The sequence below is a fragment of the Erpetoichthys calabaricus genome, chromosome 6 (assembly GCF_900747795.2).
Source record: "Erpetoichthys calabaricus chromosome 6, fErpCal1.3, whole genome shotgun sequence".
NCBI lineage: Eukaryota > Metazoa > Chordata > Cladistia > Polypteriformes > Polypteridae > Erpetoichthys > Erpetoichthys calabaricus.
This window is the reverse complement of record NC_041399.2, coordinates 195,690,650-195,705,807: the sequence shown is the minus strand read 5'-3', so window position 1 is coordinate 195,705,807 and position 15,158 is coordinate 195,690,650. Positions and strand designations below refer to the sequence as shown.

The 15,158-nt window shown below is 42.3% G+C and overlaps 1 pseudogene; it reads left to right on the top strand.

Moving 5' to 3' along the window:
* The first annotated feature begins 1,810 nt into the window (after nt 1-1,810).
* On the top strand, nt 1,811-2,146 carry LOC114653752 (nucleoside diphosphate kinase B-like; annotated as a pseudogene).
* Nucleotides 2,147-15,158: the final 13,012 nt, after the last annotated feature.

Here is a 15,158-nt window from a genome sequence, read left to right as displayed (position 1 = left end):
GTGGTTTGCTCCAGTGTGGGCACGGCAGAACATTTTATACATTTATGCACTGGGGGTGAAAACCAAAAAAATAATGTATTGCAAAGCATCAGATTAATTAATCAGCCAAACGGCAATAATATATGTATGTACTAGGTATAGATGAACAAAATGATACAGTATATGCATTTGTAAATTAAATATTATTGAATTAATTTGATTATGTTATTGTTTCATTTTCACATTTCCACAAATGCGGATGTTCCCAATATAAGAAGCCCAGGCAATGTCAGGTAGTTTAAGGCAGCATGTAATATTTAGAAATATGCAATAAACTGGAAATAAGCCTTTAATATAAATTCATAGTTCCATTGCATTTATAATATTCTAGTCATCCCCTGTGGCTCCATAGTAAGGAGGGCCCCACTCGGCTCCCTACTCCTGACGTCACGCTTCCCCCTCCCCTCGGCCCACAGCCTTTGTCTCGGATTAGCACAAATATATTGCTTCTCCAATCTTCCAAGCGAACTATGACTCTTAGTGCGATGAGAGAAGTCACAAAATCAACTGGAATGTTCAAGCAAATTATAGGAAAAAACCCGATCTAAATCCGTTAAGTAGTTCTCTCATTCGCTACATAAGAGGAGGAAAGGTACGCCCCGAGGCTGGCGTGTGAGTGAGTAGGGTCCCCCTCCCCTCGGGCTGTTGCGTGTCTCTTGGATTCGCGTATATAACTTGGTACCGCAAGTGAACTATGATACTTAGCACAATGAGAGAAGTCACAAAATCAACCGGAATGTTCAAGCAAATTATAGAAAAAAACCCGATCCCAATTACCCAAGTAGTTCTCTTGTGAAAAGAGGACCGACAGACAGACACTGGATTTTATATATATAGAGATGAAATTGGAAACTTTAACACATTACATTACAATTTACATTTAGTTAGATTTGGTACATTTTTACCAACCCTGACTTCAGTAACCTAGTAGTTGCTTCTGACTCCGACTCCACAGCCCCAACAATAACAATGGCAGGTAGACTAGAGAGGTTTATAGATGCATTTTTGTTTTTATTTTTATAAGAATGTGTGGCCGGGTGCAGAAATGACAGGTCACCAAAAACACATGAAAAGTTGGGACACCAAGTGGGTCATCGCGCTTAATATAAGGAGTCCAAACTAACAAACATCAAGCCTGTTGACGTCACTGTAAATAGCCTCTCAGACAAAACAACAAAAGTATTCGGCTCTTTGACGCAGAGTAAGGGGTCGATCACTGGAGCTCCAACCAGCAGGATGCTCTGAGTGGAAAAGGAACCTCCTACTGAGAAGCCGGGCTTCTTGTATCACACGAGCAGGAAAGGCTGGGGCTAAGTGCCGTCACTGGGTGGTTTCTCTGTGCTGTGGGGAGAGGAGAAGAAGAAGAGAATGTTAGCAACAGCACCCCCTTTTGCCCTGGCAGGTTATAACATACCTCGATTGAGCCCTGTGAGGAGATCCTTCGATGCACGTTGTGATAAATTCTAAAAGCTTTATGAAAAGATAAAGTAAAAAATCAAGGAGTACCAAAGAGAGTAAAAATTGAAAAGACAAACTGAAATATTTGCAACATTGAAGGCATTGAAAGTGTTAAATTGCTGGGTAAAATCAATGGGAAGAGCTCGTCTCCTGATGGACACCAAAGTGCCCAGCTGTTTTGATTTACTGGCCAGTCTTGGAAGCCTTCTTTTAATTTCAATGCCTTGGCCAGAACCAAGGAGTGCACTTTCATCACCGTCAAGCCAGACAGGATCCAGAGGGGATTGATGGGTGCATTTCGAGCAGAAGGGTTTCTGCCTGGTAGCCATAAAGTTTATGCACGCCTCTGAAGATCTGTTGAAGGAGCATTGATCTATTGATCTATGAGAGCAACACTTCTACAGTGGCCTGGTGAAGCTCATGCATTCAGGGCTGGTTTTGGCAATGGTATGAGAAGGCCTAAATGTACTCAAGACTGGCAGAGTCCAGCACACACGGAGACTGGTACCATCCATGACGATTTCTGAATCCAAATGTCATCCATGGCTGTGATTCTATGGAAAGTGCCAAGAAAGAGATCAGCTTGTGCTTTAAACCTAAAGAACTGGTGGAATACAAATGCTGTGCTAGAGACTGAATATACGAGTAATGGCTGCCCAAGATGTCAGCTGGGGAACAGAACAGCGTTTTTTGTTTTAATGGTCAGTCTAGCACTTTTCGATAAAGCTGTATTATTCTGGAAAAAAAGAAAAAATCAATTGGAAGAGAACAAGAGGAAGGGAAGGCAGAGAAACCACCATCAGTTGAGATGCTGTGAAATGGTTCAGGAACAACATGGGTTGCAGTGAGATTTTTTAGAATGGCAAGGTAAAGAGACAGGTGGAAGGCCATAATCACCAACGTCTGCATCGGACATGGCACTTAGAGAGAGAGAATATGCCTAACCTGTGGGAGAAAAATAACACATCTGTAGAAAAGCCCTTGAGGACAGAGCGAGAACATATTGAGTCCAAACTGATGGTGAACACAAAACCACTTTGCCACTCTCCTTTTAGGTCCTTCATATTGGGCTGTACAGTGCAATGTAGACCTTTAATTGCAGTCTGACTTGTCCCGTCATCTCCAATCTCATTTGAAGTTGATTTTTTTGAATAAAGGGCTTGCATTCCTGGCCCACTCATTCCCAGTGGCCGATTCTTCAAGATGTTAACAAGTCACACTGAATGAGCTGCCTGGTGCATCATGTGCTCGCAGTCGTGACAAAGACTTGGTGGGAGGCTTTAGAGCATCTGAAAACCTGAGCCGACGGAATACACAAGGTTTAAATTATGAACTTGGCAGTCGTGCAGCAGTAGCTGTAGTTGAGTGGAAACATCTGCATCCAGATTTGAATGCAAGGAGCACAGCATACATCTGAACATATGCTGGACTGTCCTCCTGTTTGATGTGAAAGAAGACCACTTTTGAACTTGAGCCATCTTCATAAACATGAATGGTGTTGATCCTCATTCTCTTACACTAAGAAATGAGCAGACGTCTGGTTCTCAAATAAAAGGTAGTTCATACGGAGCAAGCCGAACATTTCCATTTTGGCCACACGTTTTTTTTTTTTGTTTTAAGTATGGAAAAAAAATGCTAACCCCGCAGTGAGCACATCACTGAAGTAACTTTCAAAAGGTGTGCTCCTCAAGCAGATGTTGACGTAAGAATGTAAAAGCTGTATTTGCATATGGGTGGAATTTGTGAGCATTTGATGATTCTCCTCATTTGTCAGCATAAATTTCTCTATCGTCGTTCTTGCTTTCTGTATTGTGGAATATGTGCGCCGTGCTTGATGTGTGGGTTGTGTTTGTGTGTTTCCTGCAGTGGGTTGGCACCCTGCCCAGGATTGTTTCCTGCCTTGTGCCCTGTGTTGGCTGGGATTGGCTCCAGCAGACCCCCGTGACCCTTTGTTCGGATTCAGCGGGTTGGACAATGGATGGATGGATGGATGGATGTTGATGAGCCATAGTATTAGCCTACTGCTGAATGGCTGTGTATTCAGGCTTATCTCTTCTTGTTCTTCATCACTGAAGCACCTCCTGTGTTTGGCTTGAAGGTCGGGTTTTTTTTTGCACATAACCATCACTTTGGTGTGAGGACAGGGGCTCAGGTCAGTTTACACAGACATTTGTTCATGTCTGCCCGTTGTGCATTCTGTATCGCGTACCTGAGATTCAGCACATGGAACCGATGTTCTTCTTTCTCCTAGGAGAAGCCTCACTAAATCGTAGTGAGAATGTCAGAAATCTAAAATAATTTATACAGCCAATGTCGAAACATTAGGCTTAAATCTTAGTTTGTCATGTCTCAGCTAAGGTTCCTCCCCAGGCTGCGGTTCAAGTTCATGTTTTGTGCCTCTTCGGTTCATTTTGAATTGTTTTATTTATGTTAGTTATGTACATCATTATTTTTGGTCTATGTATATCAGTTGCCTTTTCAATGCTCTGTGTGTTTTATGGGTGGTTCCCCAAGAGGCAAGGCCAGCTGCCAGTCATCGTCAGGAACTGCCATCTGCCCTATAAATCCAGAGGGTCTTCCGCAGCTCGTGGTGGTTAATTTTGAATGTGCTAATGAGTTGGAGAGTTTACTTGTGTTTCTTTGATTCATTGGATTTCTGGATCTCTACACATTATCGCTCTGTGTTTGACTATGTTTCTGGATTACTATTTTGGGTCTTGTTTCCTTTGGATTTGCTTAGGGCAGACTCAGAGGTCAGCTGCCAGACGCCACCACGCTGGCCAGCACCACGGGACGCAGCAGGAGGTAGGTGACGGGCCCAGGGGTGAAGGGCCTCAGGAATGTTTTTCTGTGCTTTCGTCTGCCTACCTCCTAGACGCCAAGGAGCAGAGTACCCGTTGGTGGCCCGAGGACGTGTGTCCGTGGCATGATGGCAGAGACAGCTCTGGGGAGAGCGAGGCTGGCCTGAGTCTTTCCTTCGGCTCGCTACCTCCGTTGGAGGACGAGAGCCTGGACGAGCTTCCCTGGCGTGGTGATCCTCCCCATGGCAGGTAACGGGGTGGAGGACATGTGTTAGTTCCCCGTCGATGAAAGTGCAGAGACTGGGACGGCGAACCTCCACCCCAATCCCAAGAGACATCCGAAGGGGCCTGCGGGAGAAGCAGAAACTAACCTGCTTCGGGCTGCACGAGAGGTGGAGGGCGTCATCTTACCCCTGCAGTCCCTCTTTCAGGTGTTTCAGGCTCTTCAAGAGGCAAAGGAAAGGCTGGAGGGGAAGCTCAGCGCGCTGTTAGGAGCCATCCACAAGTGGCTGAAGCGTTGCGGGGCTGGTTTCTCCTGCCTGAATGATGCAGCGGTACAGGTAAGTGACGCCTGTGCCGTGGATAAAAGGGGAGGGCGGAGCGAAAAAGCGGCAGTATTGGTCAGTTCTGCTTGCCAAGTAGCCCCACCTCCTACATGAGAGGCAGCCGCGATGACTGACAGCCCAGCAGAGGAGAGTGCAGGGAGACAGCTAGTAGACATCGGCTGCCAAACAGCCTTGCCTTGACTGCCGGCACCAGTCTCGCGGGCGTCCAAAGGAGTGCAGACGGCACACACACTCACCTCGTAGATGGCGTCTTAACCCTCTTCTATTAGCAGACGAGAACCGTACAGAATTTATATCCAAACAAATCAGTTTCTTTCTAGAGACAAACACATCCTCAGAGGTCTCTGCAGGAATACTCTGGGAAACTCTAAAGGCCTTCTTAAGAGGACAGATTATGTCATATCTTTCCCACAGAAATAAATTAGAAACCAAGAAAGTATCAGAACTAAAAAGCGAAATTACTAGAATAGATGAAGAACATGCCAGACTTCCAAGCAAGGCTCTACATAAGATAGGAAAAGGCAGGCTCTGCATTCAGAACTCAACCTCTTGACAACTAAAGAAACTGAACAACTCATTTATAAATCCAGACATCATTACTATGAACACGGAGAGAAAGCTAATAAGCGTTTAGCTCAACAAATCCACAAGCAAGAAGTTTGCACTGCAATACCAGTAATCACCAACACGAATGGAGAAGAAATTATTGACCATAAAAACATAATGCATACATTTAGAGACTACTATAAATCCTTATATTCTACTGAGTTCAAAGAAGACAAGTGCCTGTCATATCTATCTATCTATCTATCTATCTATCTATCTATCTATCTATCTATCTATCTATCTATCTATCTATCTATCTATCTATCTATCTATCTATCTATCACTCTGTTGGCCATGCTCTCTCTCTCTGGAGTGGGGGTCGACTTCTTTTCTTTGTTTTTTTTTCAGTCCTATTATTTCTAAAAACCTGATTGATTTGTATGAATTATTATAATAAAATTATAAATAAAAAAAAAATAATGACTTAAAAATGTTGAATGTTGGGGCAGATCTAATATAATAAGGCAAGTCATTCTGGAGAAAAGGAGCAGCCACCACAAAAGCCCAGTCCCCCTCTTCTGCTTCAGCCTCAACCTCAGCACAACTAAGAGCATTTCCCTAGTAGAGCGCAGTGTGCTTGTTGGCACATACAAGTGAAGACATTCCGAGAGGTAAGATGGGGCAGTTCCATTCAAACATTTAACAACAAGAAATAGAATTTTAAAATTCTGAAGTGGACTAGATGCCAATGAAGCGAGGTCAGTATATGGTCACACTTATGTGAACCATTCAGTAAGCAAGCAGCAGCATTCTGGACTAGTTGTAGGCATCGTAACAAGGCCTGATCAATACTTGCATAAAAAGAATTGCAATAGTTCAAAACGAGATGTTATATACAGTACTGTGCAAAAGTTTTAGGCAGGTGTGAAAAAAATGCTGTAAACAAAGAATGCTTTCAGAAATATAAATAATGATTGTTTATTGTTATCAATTTACAAAATGCAAAGTGAGCGAACAAAAGAAAAATCTAAATCTAATCAATATTTGGTGTTACTACCTTTTGCCTTCAAAGCAGCATCAATTCTTATAGGTCCACTTGCACAAAGTCAGGGATTTTGTAGGATTCTAGACAGGTGTCTGATCAACCAATTCTACCAAACAGGTGCTAATGATCATCAATGTCACACGTAGGTTGAAACACAGTCATTAACTGAAACAGAAACAGCTGTGTAGGAGACTTAAAACTGGGTGAGGAACAGCAAACTCTGCTACCGAGGTGAGGTTGTGGAAGACAGTTTCATGTCATGGCAAGATTGAGCACAGCAACAAGACACAAGGTAGTTCTACTGCATCAGCAAGGTCTCTCCCAGACAAAGATTTCAAAGCAGACTGGGGTTTCAAGATGTGCTGTTCAAGCTCTTTTGAAGAAGCACAAAGAAACGGGCAACACTGAGGATCGTAGATGCAGTGGTCAGCCAAGGAAACTTAGTTCAGCAGATGAAAGACACATCAAGCTTATTACCCTTCGAAATCAGAAGATGTCCAGCAGTGCCATCAGCTCAGAACTGGCAGAAACCAGTGGGAGAAAGGTACACCCATCTACTGTCCGGAGAAGTCTAGCCAGAAGTAGTCTTCATGGAAGAGTTGCAGCCAAAAAGCCATACCTCCGACGTGGAAACAAGGCCAAGCAACTCAAGTATGCACGAAAACATAGGAACTGGGGTGCAGAAAAATGGCAGCAGGTGCTCTGGACTGAGGAGTCAAAATTTGAAATATTTGGCTGTAGCAGAAGGCAGTTTGTTCGTCGAAGGGCTGTAGAGCGGTACAATGATGAGTGTCTGCAGGCAACAGTGAAGCATGATGGAGGTTCCTTGAACCTGGGTCTGCATTTCTGCAAATGGAGTTGGAGATTTGGTCAGGATTAATGGTGTTCTCAATGCTACAGGCAGATACTTATCCATTATGCAATACCATCAGGGAGGCGTATGATTGGCCCCAAATTTATTCTGCAGCAGGACAACGACCCCAAACATACAGCCAAAGTCATTAAAAACTATCTTCGGCGTAAAGAAGAACAAGAAGTCCTGGAAGTAATGGTATGGCCCCCACAGAGCCCTGATCTCAACATCATCGAGTGTGTCTGGGATTACATGAAGAGGCAGAAGGATGTGAGGAAGCCTACATCCACAGAAGATCTGTGGTTAGTTCTCCAAGATGTTTGGAACAACCTACCAGCCGAGTTCCTTCAAAAACTGTGTGCAAGTGTACCTAGAAGAATTGATGCTGTTTTGAAGGCACAGGGTGGTCACACCAAATATTGATTTGATTTAGATTTCTCTTTTGTTCATTCACTGCATTTTGTTGATTGATGAAAATAAATGATTAACACTTCCATTTTTGAAAGCATCTTTGTTTATAGCATTTATTCACACCTGCCTAAAACTTTTGCACAGTACTGTATAAAAACATGGATGGCCTTTTCAAGACCACTAAATGAAAGAAGTCTTTGCCTTAGCTAAAAGTCTCCGCTGGAAAAAGCTGCATTTATTCACCAAATTTATCTGTTTGTCGAGTTTGAATGAACTGTCAAAAATCAGGCCTGTGTACCTAACTGAAGCTTTATGTGTGATGATAGTAGATGGTAGTGACCTTTGCTGGCTCCAGTGAGCTAGAAGAACCAGTAGTGGCCACTATTTAACCAAATATATTATAGGGTGGAGTTGACAGGTGCAGTCCTGTAAAACAGTAACTTCAAATGAATCCTCACGAGATAATTAATGTTAGTGCATAATTCTAGCAAGAATCTGAATTTTCGATTTCGTGATATGCCTTCACTTACAGGCTTGGTGGAGTTCTCTTCTTTGGCAGACTTGCTGCTGTTGTGTCCATCTTGCGCTTGACACTCCACTCTCTCTTTATGCTGCTAAAATCCTGCAAGCAGCTGATTTCACATTAGTCAAGAGCAGCGAAATGGGAAAGGGGGGGGGGGGGGGGCGCAGTCGCACTGCAGGAGTGGTAGAAGTTTTACTTTATTTTTTTCTTGGATTTTGTGTCTTTTTTTTTTTTGTTAAGGGTTTAGAAGTAAACCCCGGGGATGTGTGAAATGTATGTAAGTGAGTTTATGTGTAGGACTAAAATGATTAAGGGGGGGGGGGGGGGGGTTGGGGGGAATCCCCTTTTTACTGTAAAAGAAATAGAGAGCATTGTAATCATCCAAACATTCGACCTCGAGATTTTGATGAATCTCGATGTTTTAGACCTCCCTAAATCCGAAATATCATTTTTGGACTTACTGTATACAGTATCTCTGTGTGTTTGTGTGTGTAAACATTGTGATGGATGGCCGGCTACATATTCCGGCAACCCCAAGGCCACCAGGAGGAGCTCTCCCGACAGCATGATCGTACCCCGAGTTCCAGCAGGGCCTCATGGACTCTGTAGTTTTTATACGCAGCCCTGCTGGATACCTTGGGGGCCACCGGGAGTCGCTGTAGGGGGGCTCGTAGACTCTTATGTGCCCTATAACCTGGGAGTACATCATGGTCACATGACAGGAAGAAAGGACGTGCTCCCGGGTTGAAGAAAAGGACTGTTTACCCTGGCCCGGAAGTAATAAGGGCTTGTGGGTTTTGGACAGGAACCACTTCCAGGTCAGGGGATATAAAAGGACTCTGGGAAAGCCCAGACATTGAGCTGAGCTGGGAGGGTTAGGGTGGCGAAGTGTCTGGGAGAAGGAGGAAAGAGTAGTATTGTGAGTTTATTGTTTATATGAGTAGTGTGGAGTGGAGGGTGCTTTATGCACTGTGTAATATGAAAATAAAGAAGTCTTGTACTTTCATCTGGTGTTTGGAGTGGTGCCTGAGGGTTCAAGAGGTAGACAAAAGCCTCAACTGCTACAACATGATAACTTGAGGACGCTTTCACTTAGGTCAACCAAATTTTGCATACAAGTATTAGGTACAAAATATAGATTTCTATCAACTTTTGGGCTAATTCCACTAACCGGAAGTGGTACTTTAACTTTTATTTATTCAAATTTTACTTTTATAACAATTCTTCAATATATTATTAATTTGATTTGATTTGTTGTTGATGGTTCTTTAATGTACATAATATAAAAATATAATCATTGTCTTGCAGTTTACTCCTCAAAAATCCATCCCCATATGTGAGTATATGAGAAAGTAGAGGGGAGACCACTCTCGATATTTCAGAATGTGGTGAGTCCATCATCTTTAAGCTAGTTTGGCAGAAATGGTTAAAAAGCCCCTGTGCTATTCGTTCAGGACTCTGCGGTGAGGACAGGTGTCTCCATCCTGCGTATTTTGTTTTCTCGTTCTGTTGGCTGTTTTAACCTTGTTAAGTCATGGGGTCTCCTAGATTTTGGCTGCTATGGATTTACCAGATTTTTTGTTTTGTCATCTTTGGACTCTCTGCATTTTCAGAACCCTTGCCTGTAAAATACAGCAAATGGACGTTTTGGTTATTTATTGTATTTTTCCTTTTTCTTGCATAATTATTTCTTGATTGCTGCCTATTATTTTTTATGGATTGTTACCTGTTTATGACATATTTTTCTTGTTGATTTTTTTTTGTTCTTTTTTTCACCAACAAATACCAGATTATGACTCTTCTATGATAAACGTCTATGACTGTGGTGTCTACGTACCTTGTGCTTTATCTGTGTTTTGGGGTTGTGAACTACCAGTGGGCCCTGACTTTTGACAGTGAACTGTTAAGATATATGGCAAGGGGTCCAAGAGCAACATCAGAGTTTCTGAGCTTTTGAACCCCACAATTTCATTTTTATTATCATTTAATTTAAGAAAACTCATTGCCATCCAGGTTTTAATATCACTCAAGCACGCACGAAGGGTCTGTATTGTCTCTCCCTGCTTTGCTTTTAGTGGCAGATGGATTTGAGTGTCATCAGCATAGCAGTTGAATGGAGAAGCCACACATCTTAACAATGGAGCCTAAAGATAAGATGTGCATCAAAAAGAGAACAGGCCCAAGGATTGGACCCTCCAGAACCCCGCAAGCAAGAGGGGCTAAAGGGGATGAAAGCCCACCCAAATGAATAGAAAAACTCCTATTGCTTAGGTAAGATTTAAAGACGAGATACAGTAGAGATGGAAGACTTTAACGACTGAAATGTTTAAACCCGAGTTATCTAATATAACGTTTTGATCTCCAGATTCCTGACTAATCCACATTTGTTTGGATTCTGTCAGACGCCGTCTTTTTCATTCCCTCCTAGAAATCAACACGTTGCACGCTGGCCACCTGCACAGTGAAGTAATGTTCCTCTCGCTCGACTCCCTAAGTGGAAACAGAGCAGGCCTCAGCGTTTCTTCATCAAAGCTGGCTGGCTGGCTGGCTGGCTGCGGACGCACGCTCACCCTCACACGCGCACTCCTGTGAGGTCCCTGATTGGATGTGGCTTGTCCAGTGGTTTTCAGAGCCCAGTGCTCGCCCTCGGCAAACATCTGTGTCTAATCAGCACATTGTATTAGGGTGATGTCAACCCCTCAGGGGACCTGCCCGCCTCAGCCCTGATCTTTCAGTGAGACGTTCCTATGGATTGGCCGCTGGAATCATGAATGAATGTTAAAGCTGGCACTGCTGGAGGAAGAGTGATTTACACAAGATTGGCTCGTGCCTGAGCTGTAGAAAGTGGCGGGGAGGACGTTGTAATGTGTTGGCAGAGGTGGCTGCTCATTGAATGTGCAGGAGGCCGTTGTAGGGTCTCTGTTGTAGGACCATGGAAGTTCCTTGCTCAAATTTACTTGCTGTACATTTTCAACTTTAGAGGGCACTGAGAGATCGTCACCAACCCAAACATTTTTTTGCTGAGTAGATGCTTTTATCCAAAGAGTCTTACAAAAGAGAGTAAACATCAGTCTGGGGGACTTTTTTGGGAACGTGTGTGACAGGACAAGGGGACAAAATTGATTACTACAAGTGAAGAGCTCAGAGCAAAATGTTTTGATCCCTAGGTTATAATAATTGAGAGAGAAATTCACCAAACAAGAGTCTTCAAATGCTTCTTAAACACTTTGAGGAAGTCACAATTTTGAATTGAGGTGGCCAACTCGCTCCACCAGCTAGGTGCTGCACGTGAAAAAAGTCTGGGCTGAGATTTGATGCCACATGGAGGTGGCATCATCATGCTCCATTCATCTGTAGACTTGAGTGGGCAAGAAGGAACAAAGGACCTCACGTTTGTCTCTGTGAGCATAGTGTAATATGTTACTTATAATTTTGGTTTGTTTTAGTTGTGAACTTCCCCAAAATTAATTAATTCTTGCAAATAGTAGTATATCGATTAGGAAATCTGGTAATCGGGAGCCCGGGATTCCCAGACATTTTTCATTCCCGCATTCCTGGTAAATGAAACTGCTGTAATTCCCGGGAAAACGGGAATGGCCAAGCTCGCATATATAGCGTGTAAAAAGTGTAAAAATATATTTGAAAATAATTAAGTGGCACGGTTTTTTTGGCCCACAGTGTAGTGTGTTGAGGATTAATTCAGTCAACGACAGACCAGCAGCAGTCAGTCTCCTTGCTCGATATTAGATTGCGCACAGTGGACTGGGAGGTGTCTGCACTCTGCAGCGCATTAATGCCGGGACGGGGCAGAGTTCATTGACGTCTGTGCTGTTGACAGCTTTGAACAGCAACTTGAAATTGCAATGTGTCAGTCTGTTGCATCCGCATTATCTGTGCTAAGAAAGTTACCATCACAGAATGATGACAAGAAACTGAATGCATCAGTAAAAGCTGAAACGGCGGTGTTTCAGAGCAACGGCAAGCGCGGGCATTGTTTAGAACAAGTGTATCGGTATCTGATGACTGTGCCCCCTACTTCAGTGGAGGCAGAGCGTGCTTTCTCAGCGGCTGGCGTTCTCTGCACGAAGGTGCACTCTAACCTGGACGACCGCACGCTCGACACGTTGTGCTTTCTACGCTCTTATTACCGCAACTAACTAGATACATGTACTTATATGACAGCATGGATTGCTTGTAGTTAAGGTTAGTCTTTTATTGGTGTCAACATAGTGCAGTAGTTTTATTAAAAATAAGTGTCGGTCATTCTAAAACCGTTCACATGTGAGATGCCCGTGCATTGTGTTATTCCCGGGAATGACATGAGGGACTCCCAAATTCCCGGGAATGGATAACCCCATCCGGGAATGGATTCCCTAATATTGATTGCATAATATGTTGTAGTACGGGTGTTAATTAGTGTTATACCTCACAACCTGCATGCACCACGTTTCTTAGCTCTGCCGCCACAAGCACGGTCAGCCCGTGTACTTTTTGGTATTTGAAATTTCGTTTTAGAAGCAAAAATGAAAAAACGAAAATGAAAGGAATTTTCAGATTTTGATTTTTGATTAAAGAATAAAATGAGGGAAAAAAGGTATTTGGTCCATGTTACTTTTTGGTATTTGAAATTTCATTTTAGAAGCAAAAACGAAAAAACGAAAATGAAAGGAATTTTCAGATTTTGATTTTTGATTAAAGAATAAAATGTGAGAAAATAAGGTATTTTTTAATTCTGTGGTAACAGATAGCAGTCATAAACTTAAAATTACACATATTTTTCTGGATTTATTTGTGATTCAAATAATGAAAGTGTTATAGCTCATAAACAACAAAACAGACGCATTTTCGTTGTCTGAAACTGGAGGTACTTCTTCTTCTGCGCGATTTTTGATGACACGTGCGAACAGTCCTCCTCCTCACAACTCATCGACCGACGGCCTTGAAGTTTCACTGCATGGCATCAGCAGGGGATGGACCATTATGTTGTTTTTCAGAATTAAAAGAACATTTCAATGTTCACTCCGGGACGAGGATATGACTGTAGAAAAACAGTCGCATCTTTCAGGTAAAAATACAAGCTTTGCAAACTTTGCTTCATTGATGTAGCAGTTCTTTTATGAACGTTGTTGTTGTTACTTACTATGAAACAGCTAACATTTGGTGATTTCATTTACTAACACTAAGCCTGGCAAATTTTGTAGTGCTAGCATTTTGAATGTGTGTAAATGTGGGAATGGTTGATCATTGACAAGTGTAGCACATGTTAAGAAAACTTTCTGTAAATCACGTTGCTCTCCTAACGTGTTACACTTGTGCGCACTGTTAATACTCGAAACGATTACTCGCTATAATAGCCGGTAAAAGTCAATGAGCAACCATTCAAAATGCTAGCACTATAAAAATTGCCAGACTTAGTGTTAGTAAATGAAATCACCAAATGTTAGCTGTTTCACAGTAAGTAATAACAATAACGTGCATAAAAGAACTGCCACATCAATGAAGCAAAGTTTGCAAAGCTTGTATTTTTACCTGAAAGATGCGACTCAGTTTTTCTGTAGTTATGTCCTCGTCCCGGAGTGTCACTCTTTTACTGTTCCGAAAAACAACATAATGGTCCATCCTCTGCTGATGCCATGTAGTGTAACTTCAAGGTCGTCGGTCGATGTGTTATGAGGAGGAGGACTGTTCGTACGTGGCATCAAAAATCGCACAGAAGAAGAAGTACCTCCGGTTTCAGACAATGAAAATGTGTCTGTTTTGTTGTTTTTGAGTTATTACACTTTTATTATTTGAATCACAAATAAATCGAGAAAAGTATGTGTAATTTTAAGTTTATCACTGTTATTTGCTACCACAGAATTAAAAAATACCTTATTTTCCATCATTTCATTCTTTGATCAAAAATCAAAATCTGAAAATTCCTTTCATTTTTGTTTTTTCATTTTTGCTTCTAAAATGAAATTTCAAATACCAAAAAGTACACGGACCCTTTTTGAGCTATTATGCTTTCATTATTTGAATCACAAATAAATCCAGAAAAGCATGTGTAATTTTAAGTTTATGACTGCTATTTGTTACCACAGAATTAAAAAAAAAATACCTTATTTTCCCTCATTTTGTTCTTTAATCAAAAATCAAAATCTAAAAATTTCTTTCATTTTCGTTTTTTTGTTTTTGCTTCTAAAATGAAATTTCAAATACCAGAAAGTACACAGACCCATGGTCCATGCTTTTGGGGTAAGTGGTGTTTTCAGCTCTCCCCAAGCTATTTCTGATTTTTATTGTATTTATTTTCTATTAATAGCTTTGTTTACAATATTTATTATCTAACAGGCATAGGGGAGAAGCCGCTTAAGTGACGCTCTGTTCTTTTTTTCCCTTTTTTGTTTTTGGAAAGGAAAATAAAAGCTTCTCTTTCGCCCCTACGTGCCTCTGACTTGGCTGTTGTTTGTACAACGCAGAGAATGACAGATTGCAGTCGGCTACACTGACACACCGATTATTCTCTAGACAGGCGTTAAGGATTTGAACTTAACTTGTGCCATTGCAGTGTGTCAGTGGGGACACCTGAAGCAACAACTTTGAGGTTTTGAGCCCAGTTTGATCTGAAAAGAGAAGTGACATGTGCCCACCTCGGCTGTTTGAACACCTGATGGGCTGCTGCATTTTGAATCACCTGCAGTGGCTTGGTGACACATGTTGGTCCTCCTATGCAGTAGTCCAGATGTGACAAGACCAAAGCCTGCACGAGGAGTTGTGCTGCATACTGTGTTAGATGCAGTCTGTTGTATAGAATCAATCTGCAGGACCGAGAGACAGCAGTATTATAGGCTCAGAAGGACAGCTGGTCATCGATGACCACCCCAAGGTGGCATACAGACTTGGCGGCCGTTAGACAGAGTAGAGATGGGGTGCT